We start from the raw sequence: 19,310 nt of genomic DNA, 5'->3' as shown, positions 1-19,310 counted from the left end.
ATAGATTTTTATTTGGTCTGGTGACCATGGGAATAAACAGTTGAAATCCAGATCAGCCATGATCCAATTGAATGGCTGAACAGGCAGAAGGGGCTGGAGGGCCTCCTCTGGTTATGAAGTTCCCTTTGTCTTGAGGTTCAAATTCAGGGTCCCCATTGACTGTTTTCACCTCCTCTTTCTGCCTTCACCCACCCCTCTCCCTACCCTGGGTCTGTAGTACTTCGCAATGATAAAACATTGCTGGTTAGAGGCTTCGATAGTCCTTAAAGTTGTTTAACATCTGCCTGAACCGGTGCAATAGGCTGATGGGACCTCAATAGGGCAGCATCGCTGACAATGCAGCACTCTCTCCGTACTCCCCTGAAGTGCCGGCCTGGATGGTGTGTTCAAGTTTCTGTAGTGTGAGCTGAACGAAACGACAAGTGCAAAAGGGGTCAAGGTCTGTTACCCTGAAGGAAGACGTTTGGGGAATATCTTCAAGCTAACCCGCAGGGCTGGCAGGGGCCAGACGTCCATTTTACTGGTCGCTCAGTTTTACTCCATTGATCGCAGTGTGTAAAATGGCCGCCAGTCCTGGACCCATGTATTTCCTGCTAAGGGGGGAGGGGTTGCTTCAGTTAAAATAAAACCTGGCGCTTTGTGTTTGAAACTGGCCACGTTTATTTCACAAATTATCCCAATGCCTAGTTGAAATTTCCCTCCCATGTATTGGGCCAGGTTGAAATCTAAAGCCTGGAAGTTAACATGCTTAACCTACCGCACCACTCAGTCTCGAGAGAGCTCTTTGTTGTGTTACCTTTTTCCTAGCTTGGGAAACGAGAATCTGGGGACACAGTCTCAGGATGCGGGATAGACCATTTAGGACTGAGGTGAAGAAAAATGTCCTCCCTCAAAGAGTAGTGGATCTGTGGCATTCTCGACCACAGAAGGCCATGGATGTCAAGTCACTGAATTTATTCAAGAAAGAGATAGTTTTTTTTTAGATTTTAATGGCATCAAGGAAAGTAGAGAGAAAGGGGAATATGGCATTGAGATAGAGGATCAGTCATACTCCTTCTCTTAGTTTTGATGCTTCAATGTAATTGCCATCTGAGTCAGCTTGGTGCCTGCCACAGGAGACCTGTGAACATATCAAACAACAGCAAGGGTCTTCAACCAGTTAAATGGACATCACCTCACTGAGACACGCAGAGTCCAAATCAGAAATTATGAAGCAGGAAATATAAATGATGTAGAGAAAACTAAATAGAGATTGGGATAAGATTAAAGGAGAGGGAGAAAAGGGATGGAATGAAAAAGATTTTTTTTTAAAAACCTGCAACATTAATTTTCTTCAGAAGGGATGTGACCCCACACTTGCAAAGTTATCCTTTTCACGGGCAGAAAGGTCAAGCAGCAGTATGCCTTTTAAGTCTTTAAAGGCACACGTCTTCAATGCCCCAGTCCTCACGTTTTCAGCCACAATTAGTGAGGAACTGGTGAGGAAACGTTCCAAGTTCGTTCTGCTACAGTAATTTGGGTGTCGACTCTGAAGAGGAGGACTGCAACACTGTACCCAATAGATAAACAAGGCATTTATCACAGCAACGTCTGGACTTCTGTGTTTATTTGCACACATGCGGATGCCAGAAGTTGATGTCAGATCTACCCTGTAACAACAGTGAGCACTCGCCATTATTAATATAGCAAACTCTGAGCCAATCTCTTTGTGGATATTAAGGTCAGTGGATTTGGAGGACGTGTGGCACTGGGGATATGACACTACCTGCAGGGGTCTCTTCCACAAAGATATTGAGATCTATTAGTCTAGGCTGTGTCATAGTGGTTGGTAGGAATCCCTGCCCTGCTGAATAAAATTCAGGATCCAACTCTAATTTTATGATGTGAGCTCATCCTTGATTTCCCTCATCAGTAAAAAATAGTGCCATTGTATCTACCCTAATGAATGCCTTTTATATTGGAATGGATCACCACTCAATCTTCCACACTCAAGAGAGTACAATCCGAGGTGCAGCACGGTGGCGCAGTGGTTAGCACTGCGGCCTCACGGCGCCGAGATCCCAGGTTCGATCCCGGCTCTGGGTCACTGTCCGTGTGGAGTTTGCAAATTCTCCCCGTGTCTGTGTGGGTCTCGCTCCCACAACCCAAAGAAGTGCAGGGTAGGTGGATTGGCCACGCTAAATTGCCCCTTCATCGGAAAAAATGAATTGGGTACTCTAAGTTTATAAAGAAGAGAGTACAATCCAAGTTTGTGCAACCTCACCCGAAATGTAACCTTCTCAGTGCAGTTATTATTCCAGTGAATCTGCACTGCAGCCTCTCCAAATCAGACTATCCTTTCTGATCAATACGGTGTTCAGAACTGAATACAGTATTCAAAGCGGAGTCTGACCAGGGCTTCATACAACATAACTTCTTCCTCATTATAGTTCAGCCCCCATGAGACAAAGCCTACCATTACTTTAGCCTTTTTGCTTCATTTTGGTACTTGTTCACGAGCTTGAATTAATTTGTACACTTTTTCACCAGCCAAATGATTTGTGTTTTTGCGGGAGATAATGTTTTTTGGGATATTGAAATGCTCTTGTTCTTGCAAGAAAACATTGAACACATTTTTGCTTTGAGGATCTGGTGGAGGAGGAGGAGGTTTGGAAGCTTATCTGACCTTGGATGTGTTGAAAGTGCAGCTGTTTTCTCGTTCAGCGAGGCAGCTTTGGTTTTGGGTCGAGTTCTGTTAATCCCAGACTCTGGGTCGACTCTAACTCGGGGGTGGGGGAGTGGGGGGTGTGAAGCAAATTCCCTGGTGGACTTATTACTCCAGGATGGCACCATGTGGAGTATGAACCCAGTGCAGCATCAAGGCTGTTATTAATCTGAGCTGTCAATCCCCTAGGGTTATCTTGGAGTCTATAGCAATTAAAAATTAATCAAGTAAAAAAAATAAAATTGTGTGATTAATTTGCTGCCTTCATTTCTTAGATTTAAAAATATTGGAGATGGCTTAAAAAGGCTGTGTGACTGACAGCCAAGCTTTGCACAATTAAGAACCTCCTTACTTTCTGATTGAGTTGGGTAGATGGTGCACTGCCAGGACTGAGAATTTTTATGTTATTTATTCGTTCATGGGATGCGGACTCGCGGGATGCGGACTCGCGGGATGCGGACTCGCTGGCAAGGCCAATATTTGCTGCCCATCCCTAATAGTCTGAGAATTGAGTGTCACGCTGGGCCATTTCAGAGGGTAGGTACGAGTCAACCACATTGCTGTGGGTCTGGAGTCACGTCTAGGCCAGATTGGGAAAGGATGGCATATTTCCATTAGTGAACCAGGTGGGTTTTTTGCAACAATCAATGATAGTTTTGTGGTCACCATTACTGAGGCTAACTTTCAGTTCCTGACTTTAAATCTAGTTAATAAGCATAGGCTCCACCAGCTGCTGTGGTGGGGTCTGCCCCTATATCCTCCGAGCATGAGCATGAATCTCTGGATTACTAGCTCAGTGAGATTACCACTACGCTACTGTCTCGTCCAGAGGCTGGCCAAATGTTGACATGTTGGACCACAAATGACAGGAGTGTGGGGGTTGGTCAGTTGGATGCTGGCGGCTGTGTGAAGAGAAGAAACCAGAGTTAATTTAACAGGCAGGCAGTGGTGAGGCCACACTCTACTTGCAATTGGTTTTGAATAGCTTGAAGCATTTTAGATGAGTATTTCAAATGCCACAGCATACAAGCCTAAGGACCAAGTGCTGGAAAATGGTATTAGAGTAGATAGGTGCTGGATGGCCGGCACAGTCACGATGGGCCACACGGCCTCTTTCTGTGCTGTAGAACTCTATGACTTTGAAGAAATGGAATATTGGCCAATGTGGCTGGTGGGGTGCAGCTTTCCATCTGAATGCCAGCACACAACATGTGGGAGGACACATTTATTGATCTCCCAACAATCCCACTCTCCATATCCCTGCAAATTCTTCCCCTTCAAGTATTTCTCCAACTCCCTGTTGAAAATCCACATTCCATATCACAACGCAGGGTATAATAAAATATCCTCCGCTCCTCCCTGGTGTGTTTTCCAATCACTTTAAATTGATCTTGTTCAGTAATTGATCTTACTGCTCGTGGCCCCAAGTCAGTGGTCAATGTGTAAATATGCTCATTCTCTTCTCCTTTTGGCTTAACCATTCCGACACATTCCTGGCTGGTTTCCCACATCCTACCCCTTATTGAGACCATAACTGTTGGACACTAGGGGGCAATTTAGCATGGCCAATCCACCTGACCTGCACATTTTTGGACTGTAGGAGGAAACCAGAGCAACCGGTAGAAACCCACGTAGACCCGGGGAGAATGTCTTCCTTTAATTCTGGCCTCTTGAGCTTTCTGAATTTTGGTCGCTTTGCGGCCATGCCTCCAGTTGCCAAAGCCCTCAGTTCGGGAATACCTCTTTTCCCCCCTACCTCGCTTCCCCCCCCCCCCCCTTTAAGACATTCCTCAAAACCAGGCCTCTTTGACCATACTGTTGACCATCTACTCTAATATCTCCCTTATGTGGCTTGCTGCCATATTTGGTTTCAGAACGTTCCTGTGAAGTGCTTAGGGATATTTATTACGTTAAAGGTGCTGAATAAATATTGGTTGTTCTTGTCTTTATTAACGAGCTGGAAAAAAACAAGAAGCTGGGAAACGAGTGAGGTCACACCATTCTGGGCGGTGTGTCTGGGAATCTTTGACTTCTAACCAATGGCATAAATAAACACTCATTGACAGGAAACCCTGGACTTCCTGTGACAGGGCAACGACTGGATGGAAGCAGATTTTCAGGGTCTAACATCAAAAACGACAAGAAGCTGTGTTTGGAAATAGTGCATTTTTGTAAAAAGAAAATCTGTAATTATATTTTTTCTTGGCAGTGACAAGGGTGTGATAAAAGGGCTTCGCTCGTACAGAGTCACGGGGACCAGGCTTGTGTTGCTTACTTATTGATGGACAATTCTTTGAACTAGTGTTGGAAAAGTTTACCCACTAGTTACTTGTTGAAAGTGCTGGATAAATCTTGCCAAACAGAATTCGGAAAGCCAGCTCAGTAAAGTGTCAGTGAAAACCTGCAAGCAACTCCCACACTTTCTTGGCCAGCAAGTTAAAGGTCGGGAATTAAGCCAAACAAGCCACTAAGAGTCCAGATTTGATCCTGGCTCTAATTGGTTCTCAGCCAGGCTTTATATTGATTCATTCTCAGGAAATGTGTATCATTGGCAAGGCTGACACTTATTTCCTAACCCCAGTTACCGTTGAGAACGTATTGGAGGGCTTCCTTCTCGAGCCGCTGTAGGCCCGTGTGGTGAGGGTGCACCTACGGTGCTGCTGGTGAGAGAGCGCCAGAGTTGGGACTCTGCAATGATGCAGGAACGGCCAATATATTTCCAGGTCAGGATGGTGTGTGACCTGGACGTGCTGATGTTCTCACGAACCTGCTAACCTTTTCCTTCTAGATGACGGAGATTGGGGTTAGCGATACACTGCTAAATAATCCATGATGAGTACCCTGTGGGTAGGAGTGACAAGCCTGTACAACTTAGAGCAAGGAGGGATTTGAGGCTGATGTGTGATGCCTCCCATTGTCAAATAGCACGCCAAGCCCTTGGAAAGAATGTGGATGACTTGCATCTCCGGAAAAATGCCCACCGAGAGGAGCGAGGACTTGTGTTTTAAAAAACAATGGCAGTTCAGAAATGAAAGTTGGTGATTCGAGGAGACAACAACAATATATGTTCATGTGAGATGGTGTGTGACATAGAGGAGAACTTGGAGACAGCGGTGGTTGCATTTGGTTGCTGCCATTGTCCTTCGAGGTCGTGGGCTCGGGGGAGGTGGGGGGAACAATGAAGACATTATGTTGGTGTCAGCATCCTTGGACAAAGTGAGGGTGCATTTCAGCGTGAGGAGAGGGGAATGGAAGCCACACCGGGTTCCTACTCCTGATTAATCATCATGGTTCCTAATGGACAGTGCGCGTGGGCACATTTGTTGATGAAATGGCCAAACCTGCTCTGGCAGGACCCCCAAGCTCAAATAGCTCACTAATGTGATGGCAAATGCAGCAGGTTTGTGCTCCTGATAGGACTTGTGTGTTGGTGACGAAGCTATAACACCATAGCCCGGAGGCCCTGGCCCACAATTTGGCTGAACAAATTTCCCTGCTGAAAATGTAGCCCTGCTGAAATTCATTTGGGTGAAGCTCACGTTCGTCTTGTTCCTTTAAGATCAGAAGACGCCGGGAAGGAGCAAGAAGAACTTCAGAGAGTTTACACCGAAGATCAGGGCAGCATCTTCCAGTTAGAGAGGAAATAATATCCATAATCAGTTCCACCTACGATGACTGATTAGCAGGCGCTTTCCATCACTCAGTTGTAATGATTGACAATCCTAATTAACGCACATGGGTTTAGTATTTGAACTGGAGACAGTAATAAGGTTATTGTTAATTCAAAGATGTTACAGCTTCAGATCCTCTTTCTGCTGTTTTGGGAATCTGCCCATACTCAAGCGGAAATTGGAAGTTGAAGCCAAATAAAATTCAACTGCCGACTTACAGCGGGTAGTGTCACGTGGGCCACTGATGCTCCTTGAAAGCCTTAATCTTTCCCAGGACGAGTGAAAACCGCTGTTCTGTGGTAACCGCAGTATAAGGGTCTGGCACACAGAGGGTTAATGCGGGACGGATTACTGTATCCCCTCCACACAGTGATGTGAGCGAGCATAGGACCCAGGCCCAGAGTTAGTGCATTGTTGAACAGAAAATGGTTAAGACTTAAGCACGCAGATCGCTCCTAGCCCCTAACCTTTGCTGAACACGGGTAAATAGGTTGACTTGCTGGCAAAGATTTACGGTTAACCTAATGAAGAGTACGAGGACTTCTTTAAGAGGCACTATTCTGTAACCAACACCCTACCAACAGTAACCACACCAGGAATGTTAAAGGTGTTTGGTCTTATCATGATAACGTGTACATAACGTAATGTATTTTGGAAGGTCTAATGCAGGTAGGGAATATACAGTGAATGGTAGAACCCTCAAGAGTATTGAAAGTCAAAGAGATCTAGGAGTACAGGTCCACAGGTCATTGAAAGGGGCAACACAGGTGGAGAAGGTAGTCAAGAAGGCATACGGCATGCTTGCCTTCATTGGCCGGGGCATTGAGTATAAGAACTGGCAAGTCACGTTGCAGCTGTATAGAATCTTAGTTAGGCCACACTTGGAGTATAGTGTTCAATTCTGGTCGCCACACTACCAGAAGGATGTGGAGGCTTTAGAGAGGGTGCAGATGAGATTTACCAGAATGTTGCCTGGTATGGAGGGCATTAGCTATGAGGAGCGGTTGAATAAACTCGGTTTGTTCTCACTGGAACGAAGGAGGTTGAGGGGAGACCTGATAGAGGTCTACAAAATTATGAGGGGCATAGACAGAATGGATAGTCGGAGGCTTTTCCCCAGGGTAGAGGGGTCAATTACTAGGGGGCATAGGTTTAAGGTGAGAGGGGCAAGGTTTAGAGTAGATGTACGAGGCAAGCATTTTACGCAGAGGGTAGTGGGTGCCTGGAACTCGCTACCGGAGGATGTGGTGGAAGCAGGGACGATAGTGACATTTAAGGGGCATCTTGACAAATACATGAATAGGATGGGAATAGAGGGATACGGACCCAGGAAGTGTAGAAGATTGTAGTTTAGTCGGGCAGCATGGACGGCACGGGCTTGGAGGGCCGAAGGGCCTGTTCCTGTGCTGTACATTTCTTTGTTCTTTGTTCTTTGTATTTGAGATTATCTGGTTAGATTTGGGGATCTTCCTGTGGCAAGATGTTGGCATTATTGTTGCATTTTAGAATTCTAGCCAATAACCAGAGTGATATATCTTTTTTTAATCCTCATATAGCTTCTCCTGAAAGGTTGCAATATTTTATTTCCACTTGTTTGCCCTCATTAATTCTCATTGGGGGCTTTGGCACACAATCTGTGTGTGTTTATATATATATATATTAACTTTAGTATCATGACATTGCAAACATTGTGGAATCGATCTGATGTCTCGACATGTCACAACACGTGGAAGAAGCTGAAAATTCCTGCAGGAAGGGCGGGAGGTGGAGGGAGTCCCAGATTACCAATCGGCGGATGGTTAAAAAGGATTGTGGCTTTAAGGGGAATGTCGAACATCACTTGTGTCTGGAGTCTAACTCCTGTGCTGTGAAAATAGAGGTTAAAAAGTATCCGAGTCCCCCTCGGTCTCATGCAGTTGGTGCTTTGTGACCTAATTCGTTTCCTTGGCTGCTCCCAGATTGTTGTCCAAACCCAACTGGTTCCGAAATGTCCCAATCTGACCTGTGACCCCACCGATGTGATTGCTTCTCTGAAATAGCATGGCTAGCTTGTCAGTTGTAAACATAAGGACACGGTGCAACCTTCCCAGGGCTGTTAAGGATAGGACATGAATGTAACCTTGCCAACATCACCCACATCCGAAAGAATATAATGCAAGTGTCTTGTTTGCAGGGTTTTGTTTTAACTTGTGTGATAACAGAGGCCAGGAAACCATCCAGTGACTCCAGATAGTCGCCTTTTGCAAACGTGTTGTGACGCCCGCTCTTTAAGCAGCAGGTGCATATGATCAGTAACCAGCACTCTGTGTGATGCTCACTCTCTTATCTCGCGTTGTTAATGCTCAAGAAACCTTGAGCCTGAGGAGTGAATGGGACAGATAATGAAAAGCCTTGAAGTTGTCGCAGTTTTCGTCTGCAGGTCCGACGTGATGGGAGGACTTGTCTCCGTCTCCTGGATCTGTCTTTCTTGTACTCTCTTTGTTCCCAGTGCCTGCTCGATAATAACACTGAAGCCTTTGGCTCAGCTTCATAGCAAAAAAGAGAGAACTGTGAGGTGGCTGGCCTCCTTGAACTCCCTCTGCACAGTTGATATTTTAAGCTTTGCAACAAGTGTGAGTGTGGCTTGGTGTGTCAAGTAGGAACACATGCCTTTCTCCATTCATTGGGCTCGGGCCATTAGTTCCAGAGTCATACCCGTTATTATTATATAAACTGGCCAGAAACTTGGGGCAGAGATAATGGACTCAAACTCCACTCGTGAGATTTGAGCACAGAATCTGCTGCAGTGCAGAGGGAGCTCTGAATTGTCAGAGGAGTCATCTTTGGGGTTAGACGTTAAGCAAGGCCTTGCTTGCGTCGACAGGTGGATGTTAGAGAAACTGTGGCTTCATTTGAAGAATGGGGGGAGTTCTTCTGATGTCCTTGCCAATATTTAACTTTCAACAAACTCTTAAATCAAATGATCTGGTAATTTATTTCATTGCTGTTTGAGGGACCTTGCCAAGTGCAAATTGGTTTCCAGATTTCCTGCATTGCAACAGCGACTACCCTTCAACAGTACTTCATTGATTAAAAAGCACTTTGGGATGAACTGAGGATCTATCCCAATGGAACTCTTCTATTTTCAAAATACCATAAATGATTTTTAACATCTGGAAATAATCACATGACATTAATTCCCTTCCTGTAGGACATCACTTCAGATGCAGCCTCATTTCAAACGATGACACCTCTGACAGTGCAGCAATGAAGGGGAGATGGTGTCCAAGTGGTAATATCACTGGACTAGTGATCCAGAGGCCCAGCCGAATGCTTTAGAGACACGGGTTCAAATCCCACCACGGCAGCTGGTGGAGTTTAAATTCAATTAATAGATTTTTAAAAGCTGGAATTGGAAGCTAGTCTCAATAATGGGTTCAGACCATGAAACTATCATTGATTCTTGTAAAAACCCATCTGGCTCACCAATGTTCATTAGCTGGAATCTGCAGTCCGTACCGGGCCTACACGTAACTCCAGACCTATTGAAACCTGCTTGACTCTGAACCGCCCCCTGAAATGGCCTAAAGACGACTAAATTCAAGGGCAATTCGGGGTGGGGGCAGCAAGTGCCAGCCTCGCCCACTTCCCGTGGCGGGATTAAAATAAAATTCCTCATGCTGCACTGGGGTGTCCGCCAAGTATTTTGGCTGACGATTCCGGAGTGGGATCTGAACCCACCACCTTCTCACTCACCGGCAACAGTGCTATCCCAATGAGTCAATGTGGAAAGGCAGGCGGTGTTGCCAACCAGGCGTCGCTTACATCCGACCATACAAATTAGGAGCTGGAGTAGGCCGTGTTCTTGCTGTCCAGGTTCAGTGGCCAGTCATGAGTTAGTTAAGCACGGAGTAGGACCACTATGAGGGAGGCTTCAGTGAGTGAGGGACAGGAATAACCAATGTGGGAAATGTGGCCATGTGGAGATCTTATCCTTCAGGTTTAGCTGTGATGTCCCGATAGCTGGGTAGCCTATAGGGATTATCCAGGGTTATCCATGAACAATGGTGACCATTGGGATATTGTATCAGAGGAGAAGTGCTACATCTAAAGGTTATGATGCATTAGTGAGGAAGTCAACATCTTTAGTGGGCAGGGGGGAAAAATTGTCAGGAGAAAATGAGATCTCTCTCTCTCTCCTCCCCCTGACACCAGTATTAAATTCTCCCACTGTCTGAGAACCAGAATGGTGAATTTTAACCCCCCCCCAAAATGAGAAAATGGGAGATTTAGGGTCGGCTGAGTTTTAAGAGAGCTCTGAACTCCTGACCTTTGTGTTTGTTTCAGGTGACCGTGCGTTTGGTTTAGCACCGGATAGTCCAGTTTTTAGTCGGTATGTCCACTGTCTAATACTGGATGCCTTAATGTTCAGTAAACTCATAAACACGGGGGTTCTGGTGTGTGGTAATGTTGTCTCCCTGTGCAGTGTTTCCCTTGCACAGCAGTGCTGCTATTCTAAGAATATAAGAACATAACAAAAAGGAACAAGAATAGGCCCTTAGGCGCCTCGGGCCTGCTTCAGCAGTCAATGAGATCATGGCTGATCTGATGTGACCTTAACTCCACTTCCCTCCCTGTCCCCTATAACCCTTGACCCTTATGTCTACCCAGTCTGGTATCCAGTATTCTTGGCCTCTGGCAGGCAGCAACCTAGATTTGACAGAGATAGGCCAAGGGGCAGGGGTCAACCTGCTCCCAGGAGGTGGGTAGTCTATTTAAATATTCTGAGGTTTGGGGCCTGGTATTTAACTTCCCTTGCAGGCTTAACACCAGCCGGCTGTGTTTCTCTGCACGGGGCCTTGGGAAATCCGTGCAGTTGAAGGTAAACGAGGATTGTTTCGGGAAGAAAGGAGTGCCTTTTTCATCACTGCTTCTGGACCGGAAAGTGCAAGACTACCTTTTACCGCCCCCCCCCCCCCCCCCCCCCCGAATGACCAAGTTACCTTCTTCCCTGCCGTGTGACTATACTGCCTCCTGTCAGACACCCCACTCCCCAGGACTGGAGCCCCTCCTCCACGACGTTCACAAGGCCGCTGCAGGCTCCCTCCCTTGGGCTGCGGCCAGCTCTGGTGTACTCCCTGCTCGACCGGAGGCCCAAACTGACTATCAGGCTGGTTTCTAGAGCCCACTAACTCATGACTGGCTCTATGCCGGAAAGCAACAGGTTCGGGTCCCACTCCAGGCCTTGTGGGCCACGGAAGGCACTTTCACACCGTTCAAAGCTGGTTGTTAATCAGTCCGAACAATGCTTCTCATACTCCACAATGGCGAAAAGAGAGTGCAGATACGCACAACAAGAGGCTAACTTGCTTGTTCTGAAATATGGGCATCTCCACGGTTTTCATGTCTGCGCAAAACCCCAGTTTCCTGCAAGAAAACCCCCCACTCACAGTATGGACCAGAGGGTTCCCTGTGTGATGTAAGGATTGCAGTTAAGTAAAGGACATCTACATACCTTTAGTAAAGTACCATTGATCACAAAACCTAATAAAACAACTCCCTGGAAATCAGCCTCAGTCGACACTGTAATAAAACAAGCCAGTGCTCAATTATTCTGCAGTTTAGCCTCCTCTCAGGATCTGTAAGACTAAATCCCTCTGGAATCTATCAACATGTAACTGACCCACTTGCCATAAAAAGGAATGTCTATTGCAGTAAGCCGGAGCACTAAAGGGACAGCAATCAGTGTTTAGCCATAATATTGATATGCCTTTTAAGTTAATGATCCAAATAAGGAAACTGAAGTCGGAGAATGGGTAAAGACAGCAGATATTACCACCAGAGTCCAATACTGAAGTAGTTTGTTGGTGATGAATAATTACATTGAGACTCATTCAGCTTCCATGCTGTCCATCTCTCCCACTTCATCCCGAGTCCCACATGTGTGCAGATTTTCCCAATTGAGTTTTATTGCCCATCAAGGTCGTAGGAGATCCATGCTTTCCTTGACCTTAATAAAAAGCAAACTACCACGAGTGCTGAAGGTCTGAAATGAAAACAGAAAGTATTGGAAAACTGAAGTTCTGAAACGGTGGTGAGGAGGGGGGGAGTGGGGTTTGCCGGCGTTGTGGTTTATTTTTGGATTCCTGGGCGTGCACGATGCTGCCAATCAAGGCCCTAAATTAAAAGGGCTCAATTATCCAATCAGAACATGAGAAACGGAAGGGGGCGGACCACCAGGCCAAAGCCCCCAAATCAAGACCACACCAATGTCATGAGGGCACTCTCTGGGAAATTCCCCTCCGAGTCAACAAGACAATCAAACAAGGCCAAGGAAACAAAAACAAAAAGTGTTGGATAAACGCAACGGGTCTGGCAGCATCTGTGCCTGACAGGCACTGCCAAGATAACTGGGTGGCACTGCCAGATGGCAGGGGCACTGCCAAGGTGCCAAACTGGCATTTATTACGTGGCACTGATCAGGCGGGGGAGGGGGGATGCCCTGCGCAGGTGTGGGGTAGGGCCCAGGGTTCCCGTTACAGTGTATTAGGACTTGGGGGAGTTTGGGGGTCGAGTTGGAGGCTCGCGAGATCGGGAAGCCATTTAAAAATGGCGTTGTGGTGAATGTATTCACCATAATATAAGTTGTCTGTATAGTACTGTGGCCTATGGCCAGGGAATGGTAATATGATTTCCTTCAATGTCTTGTACTGGAACCCTGGTGGGCTCCACCTCCGGCTTGCCCCCCCCCCCCCCGGGGCGGTATATAGACCTGCCGCCTGTGGGCGGCGCTCATTGTTACAGCAGTCACAGGCAGGCAAGTTCTTGGATAATAAAGCCTATATTCACTCGTTCTCATCGTCCTGTAGTGAATTAATGGTACATCAATTTATTATCCAAGAACTTGCGGAGCCAGAGGCGGAGCCCACCAGGGTTCCAGTACAATACATGGAAGGAGATCATATTACCATTCCCTAGCCATAGGCCACAGTACTCTACAGACAACTTATATTATGGCGAATACATTCACCACAGGCGTCCTGATCTCTCCCTGCACTGAGGAGTTTTGGCGAGCGTGGTCAGGTAGCGGGACTAAATGTGGCCTCAGCCACGCGTTCCCCGCTGAGGCCCCGTATCTAACTGGAGTCACGTTAGATAGCGTTTTTCTCACCGCTGCGGGCACCGGGAAACGCGTGGCTAAATATGACACATAGTTCCCATTTGGTTAAATTGGGCCCATTATCCCTAAGCACTGATTACCACCCCGTTTAGTGCCTGGGGTGTGTGGAAAATAACGGCACTGCCTTTCATGACTTCGGGGCATCGCCAAGTGTCAGACAGCCAGCTAGGTACTCCTGAAGTCCAGTGACTGAGGCAACACAGCAAACATGGCGGCTAACCAGCTCCCATCATCTGATTCATCACCATTACTCAGCAACAACTTGTGACAGCATCTTAAAACATCCCAATGGTGCTTTAACAGGAATGTTATGGAACAAAATCTGACACTGAACCATGTCAGGGAATATTAAAGGTCGGCCTTCCGGACTGGGATGGATGGTTTGCCTTTGTCAATTTGAGGAGAGGAATGGGGATAGTAGGCATTGTCCTTTAAAATTCCTGTTAGGGATATCCTCTTCTTTCTTGTCCCGCACCCGTTCATCTATTTCCATAGCTAGTTATTCCCTGAACAGGTCAGTGGTCTGTCACCTTATAGCTTGAGGATCAAGCTGACCAGGCGTTTCCTGCTCTTGCGTCTGCCGATGGGCCTGTTGGAAGGATTTTGCAGGTTGACACCTGTTTGGCCACATTATGAACACACCCTCCTTGGCCATCAGTCCTGGGGTGGGACTTAAACCCAGAGCCTCTGACTCAGAGGCAGGGAGGCTACCCACTGCACCACAAGACCTCTTATTAGGAATATAGCAGCAAAGAAAACTGGGAGCTTTCCTGTGCCACGGTGCTGATTACTACATTGGTACAAAGGTTCTGAAGATGGTTTCAAAAGCAAGAGGGAGAGACAGAACAAAACCATGTTTCCTGAGGAGCAGGGCCTTCACGAGTGGCGACAAGGGTGTGAGGAACAAGCAGCATTCATCTCATAGAATCCCTGCAATGCAGGAGGAGGCCATTCTGCCCATTGAGTCTGCACCGGCCCTTGGAAAGAGCACCCTACTTAAGCCCACACTCCACCTTATTGCCGTAACCCTACCTAATATTTTGGACATTAAGGGACACTTTATGTGGCCAATCCACGTAATCTCATTTTTGGACTGTGGGAGGAGACCGGAGCACCCGGAGGAAACCCACGCAGACACGGGGAGAACGTGCAGACTCCGCACAGACAGTGACCCGGGTCGCGCTCGCCGGCTTGGTTGGGCTGGCTGATTCTGAGGAGCGTTTTAAGTGGGGAGAGGGAAGCATTAGAGGTTTCCAGGCAGAATGACCGAGCTCGGGGCCTGCAGCAGAAGGCAAAGCCGCGAGTGGTGGCGTGATTCAAATTGGGGATGTGCAAGAGGCGGGAGTTGGTGGAGCGCAGAGATTGTGGAGAATTTTGTAGGGCTGAACGAGGTTACTGTGATTGGCAGGGGTTCTGCACCACCATTGACTGTCAACGCCATAATGCATTCGTCAATGGCCCATTTTATTGTAGTCGACATTAAAATGTGCCCCAAAAAAAACACTTTTCTACGAAGGTCTTATCCCTTTCAGGCCCTCGAGCAGAGTTTCCACTGCCGTGGCCTGAACAGATGTTTCTTTAATGTAGATGAATGTAAACTGATTCATACTGGAACAGAGAGCAGCAGATGTGTGTATGTGATGAAAGGGCATCCATTAGCGACGGAAGGGAAGGGAGAACATTGGGGTATGATTATTGATCATGCACTTAGAGCGCAAGTCGATGCAAAATAGTTGTCAGCCAGGCAAAATAAATACAAAGACATCTGACTGCCTGGAGAATTAAGATATCTTGGTCTATAATAGATTATTGGTGAAAGGACATCAGAAGAAGGCAAATTGTATGTTGGCCTTTATACAAGAGGATTTGAATGTGGGAGTCTTGCTGCATTATATGGCGCCTTGGTAAGACCGCACTTGGAGTATTGTGTGAAATTAAGTCTCCTTGCCAAAAGAAAGATGTACTTGCCATAGAGGGAGTGCAACGAAGATTGACTCAATTAATTCCTGGGATGGAGGCAATGTCCACGAGGAAGAATTAACTAGACTGGGCCTTTATTCTCTGGAGTTCAGAAGAATGAGAAGTGATCTCATTGAAACATGCAATATTCTTGCAGGGCTCGATAGGGTAGATGCAGGAAGGATGTTTGCCCTGGCTGGGGTGCAGGCCCTGAATAAGGAGCAGCCAATTTAGGACTGGGATGAAGAAGAGTTTCTTCACTCAGAAGATTGGTGAATCTTTGGAATTCACTACCCCCGAGGGCTGTGCAGGTTCAGTCATTGAGTGCGTTCATGTGCGAAAAATATCAAGGGAAGGCAGCGGGCGCAGTGGTTAGCACTGCAGCCTCACAGCGCCGAGGTCCCAGGTTCGATCCCGGCTCTGAGTCACTGTCCATGTGGAGTTTGCACATTCTCCCCGTGTTTGCGTGGGTTTCGCCCCCACAACCCAAAGATGTGCAAGGTGGATTGACCACGCTAAATTGCCCCTTAATTGGAAAAAATGAATTGGGTAATCTAAATTTAAAAAGGGATTATGGGGAAAGTCCAGGAAAATGTTTTTTAAGTAGAAGATCAGCCATGATCTCATTAAAGGATGGAGCAGGCGCAAAGGCTGAACGGCCACTTACGCTCCTATTTCTTATGCTCTTATATGCACCTCCGAACTGCTCCCTGTCCTTGAGCTGAATATATTGCTTGTATCTTGGAATTCACATTGTGGAAGCAAACGCCTCCAAGATTCCAGCATCATTGCCACAACCTCAGGATAACTAAGGATGGGTAATAAATGTAACCATGCCAGTGTTGTTCACTTCCTAAGAATAAATATTCAAATATATGCTTTGTGGTGGCTGCCCTTTAAGGAACCTGGGTGCTGGGTGGGAGAGAGAGAAAAATTCAAAGTTGTGGGGGGCGATTCTCCGAACCCCGCGCCGGGCCGGAGAATCGCCGCAACCGCGCCACGACGCCCCAACGCCGGCGCGCGATTCTCCGAGGTGCGGAGAACCAGCGCCATTTGCGCCGCTGTGTTTAACGCGGCGCTGGCCGCGGGCCGCTGGAATCGACTGGGCTGCCGATTCTCCGGCCCGGGTGGGCGGTGCGGCCGCGCCGATACGACAGAGTCCCGCCGGCGCCGTTCGCCCCTGGTCGCTGCCGGCAGGAACTCTGCGCGACCGGTCGGAGGGCGGCCTGTGGGGGGGGGGGGGTATCCTTCAGTGGGGGGGGGGGGGGGGGTGTAGCGCACAAAGACTCACGAGAGACAAATAGAGATGAAGTCGATGAGGCTTTATTAAGTGTGACTTGTTCCCCGCAGTTCAGCAACAGACTGGCCTGCGGGGGAGAACTCCTGGTTGTTATACTCCGCCTTCAGGGCGGAGCTAGAGATCAACAGCCAACCAGGACCCGGGATCTGTCAGCCAATGACATCACGGCTTCACAGTCCCACATGACCCCTAATGCATACTACCACATTCACCCCTTGTTAAAAATGAACCCGGCGGGGTGGTGCTTCGCATGGTGGTAGGGGTTTACAAGGCTGGTCCTGGGAGGAAAAAAACTTTTGCATGTCATCACAGTGCCCTACACTGGGCTATGTACAGAGTTTTTTGTTTTGAACTATTTACAGTATTCGTAAGAGGGAAAAAGGAAAAAAATTCTCATTAAAGTCCACAACATTCTAGTGTTACACCGATGCCACAAGTCGGGCGGGCGGTCTGGTCGTCCTAGTCGATTGCCTCAGCCCCGGTGGTGGTGCTTGTTCCAGTGTTGTCGTCTCCGGAAGCTTTACGGTTTCTGCTTCAGCTTCACTTCCGGTCGGACCTGGGAGGAGGACCGATCCTCCCGGGAAGGGGCGGTCGCGGGGTGCGCCGGTGGCAGGGAGGGGGTGATTGGTGTCGAGGGGGTGTGCGTGTTTCCGGCGGGCGCCAGATCTCGCAGGGAGACCGTGTCCTGTCGGCCGTCGGGGTACTCCACGTAGGCGTACTGCGGGTTCGCGTGGAGGAGGTGAACCCTCTCGACCAACGGGTCCGACTTGTGCGCCCGCACATGTTTCCGGAGCAAGATGGGTCCTGGGGCCGCCAGCCAGGTCGGCAGCGACGTTCCAGAGGAGGACTTCCTGGGGAAGACAAGGAGGCGCTAATGGGGCGTTTGGTTAGTGGTGGTACACAGCAGCGACCGGATGGAGTGGAGAGTGTCCGGGAGGACCTCCTGCCACCGGGAAACTGGGAGATCCCTGGAACGTAGGGCCAGTAGGACGGTCTTCCAGACCGTGCCGTTCTCCCTCTCTACTTGCCCGTTCCCCCAGGGGTTGTAGCTGGTCGTCCTGCTCGAGGCTATACCCTTGCTGAGCAGGAACTGGCGCAGCTCGTCACTCATGAAGGAGGACCCCCTGTCGCTATGGACGTATGCGGGGCAACCGAACAGTGTGAATATGGTGTTAAGGGCTTTAATGACTGTGGCCGCTGTCATGTCAGAGCAGGGGATGGCGAAGGGGAAACGGGAGTACTCGTCCACCACGTTCAGGAAGTATGTGTTGCGGTCGGTGGAGGGGAGGGGCCCTTTGAAATCCAGACTGAGGCGTTCAACGGGACGGGAGGCCTTGATCAGGTGCGCACTATCCGGCCTGAAAAAATGCGGTTTGCACTCTGCGCAGATGTGGCAGTGCCTTGTGACTGTACGGACCTCCTCCACGGAGTAGGGGAGGTTGCGGGACTTTATAAAATGGTAGAACCGAGTGACCCCCGGGTGGCAGAGGTCGTCGTGGAGGGTTTGGAGACGGTTAATTTGTGCGTTGGCACATGTGCCGCGGGATAGGGCATCGGACGGCTCGTTCAGCTTTCCGGGACGGTACAAGATCTCATAGTTGAAGGTGGAGAGCTCGATCCTCCACCTTAAGATCTTGTCATTTTTAATTTTGCCCCGCTGTGCATTATCGAACATGAAGGCTACTGACCGCTGGTCAGTGAGGAGAGTGAATCTCCTGCCGGCCAGGTAATGCCTCCAATGTTGCACAGCTTCCACTATGGCTTGGGCTTCCTTTTCCACTGAGGAGTGCCGGATTTCTGAGGCGTGGAGGGTTCGGGAGAAAAAGGCCACGGGTCTGCCCGCTTGGTTAAGGGTGGCCGCTAGAGCTACATCGGAGGCGTCGCTCTCGACCTGGAAGGGGAGGGACTCGTCGATGGCGCGCATCGTGGCCTTTGCGATCTCCGCTTTGATGCGGCTGAAGGCCTGGCAAGCCTCTGTCGACAGGGGGAAGGTCGTGGTCTGTATTAGGGGGCGGGCCTTGTCTGCGTACTGGGGGACCCACTGGGCGTAATATGAAAAGAACCCCAGGCAGCGTTTTAGGGCTTTGGAGCAGTGAGGGAGGGGAAAATCCATGAGGGGGCGCATACGTTCGGGGTCGGGGCCTATTATCCCATTGCGCACTACATATCCCAAGATGGCTAGCCGGTTTGTGCTAAAAACGCACTTGTCCTCGTTGTATGTGAGGTTCAAGGCTTTAGCGGTCTGGAGGAATTTTTGGAGGTTGGCGTCGTGGTCCTGCTGATCGTGGCTGCAGATGGTTACGTTGTCGAGATACGGGAACGTGGCCTGCAACCCGTGTTGATCAACCATTCAGTCCATCTCTCGTTGGAAGACCGAGACCCCGTTTGTGACGCCAAATGGGACCCTTAGGAAGTGGTATAATCGCCCGTCTGCCTCGAAGGCTGTGTACTTGCGGTCACTTGGGCGGATGGGGAGCTGATGGTAGGCGGACTTAAGGTCCACGGTGGAGAAGACCT

The 19,310-nt window shown here is 48.6% G+C and overlaps 1 protein-coding gene across 4 annotated transcripts in view; it reads left to right on the top strand.

The window, feature by feature from the left end:
- plxna4 (plexin A4) overlaps window positions 1-19,310 on the top strand; it is a 776,634-nt gene that overhangs the window by 555,451 nt on the left and 201,873 nt on the right. The window lies entirely within an intron of this gene.

Source organism: Scyliorhinus torazame, chromosome 13, assembly GCF_047496885.1.
Source record: "Scyliorhinus torazame isolate Kashiwa2021f chromosome 13, sScyTor2.1, whole genome shotgun sequence".
Taxonomy (NCBI): Eukaryota; Metazoa; Chordata; class Chondrichthyes; order Carcharhiniformes; family Scyliorhinidae; genus Scyliorhinus; species Scyliorhinus torazame.
This window is presented reverse-complemented; position numbering and strand designations above follow the sequence as displayed.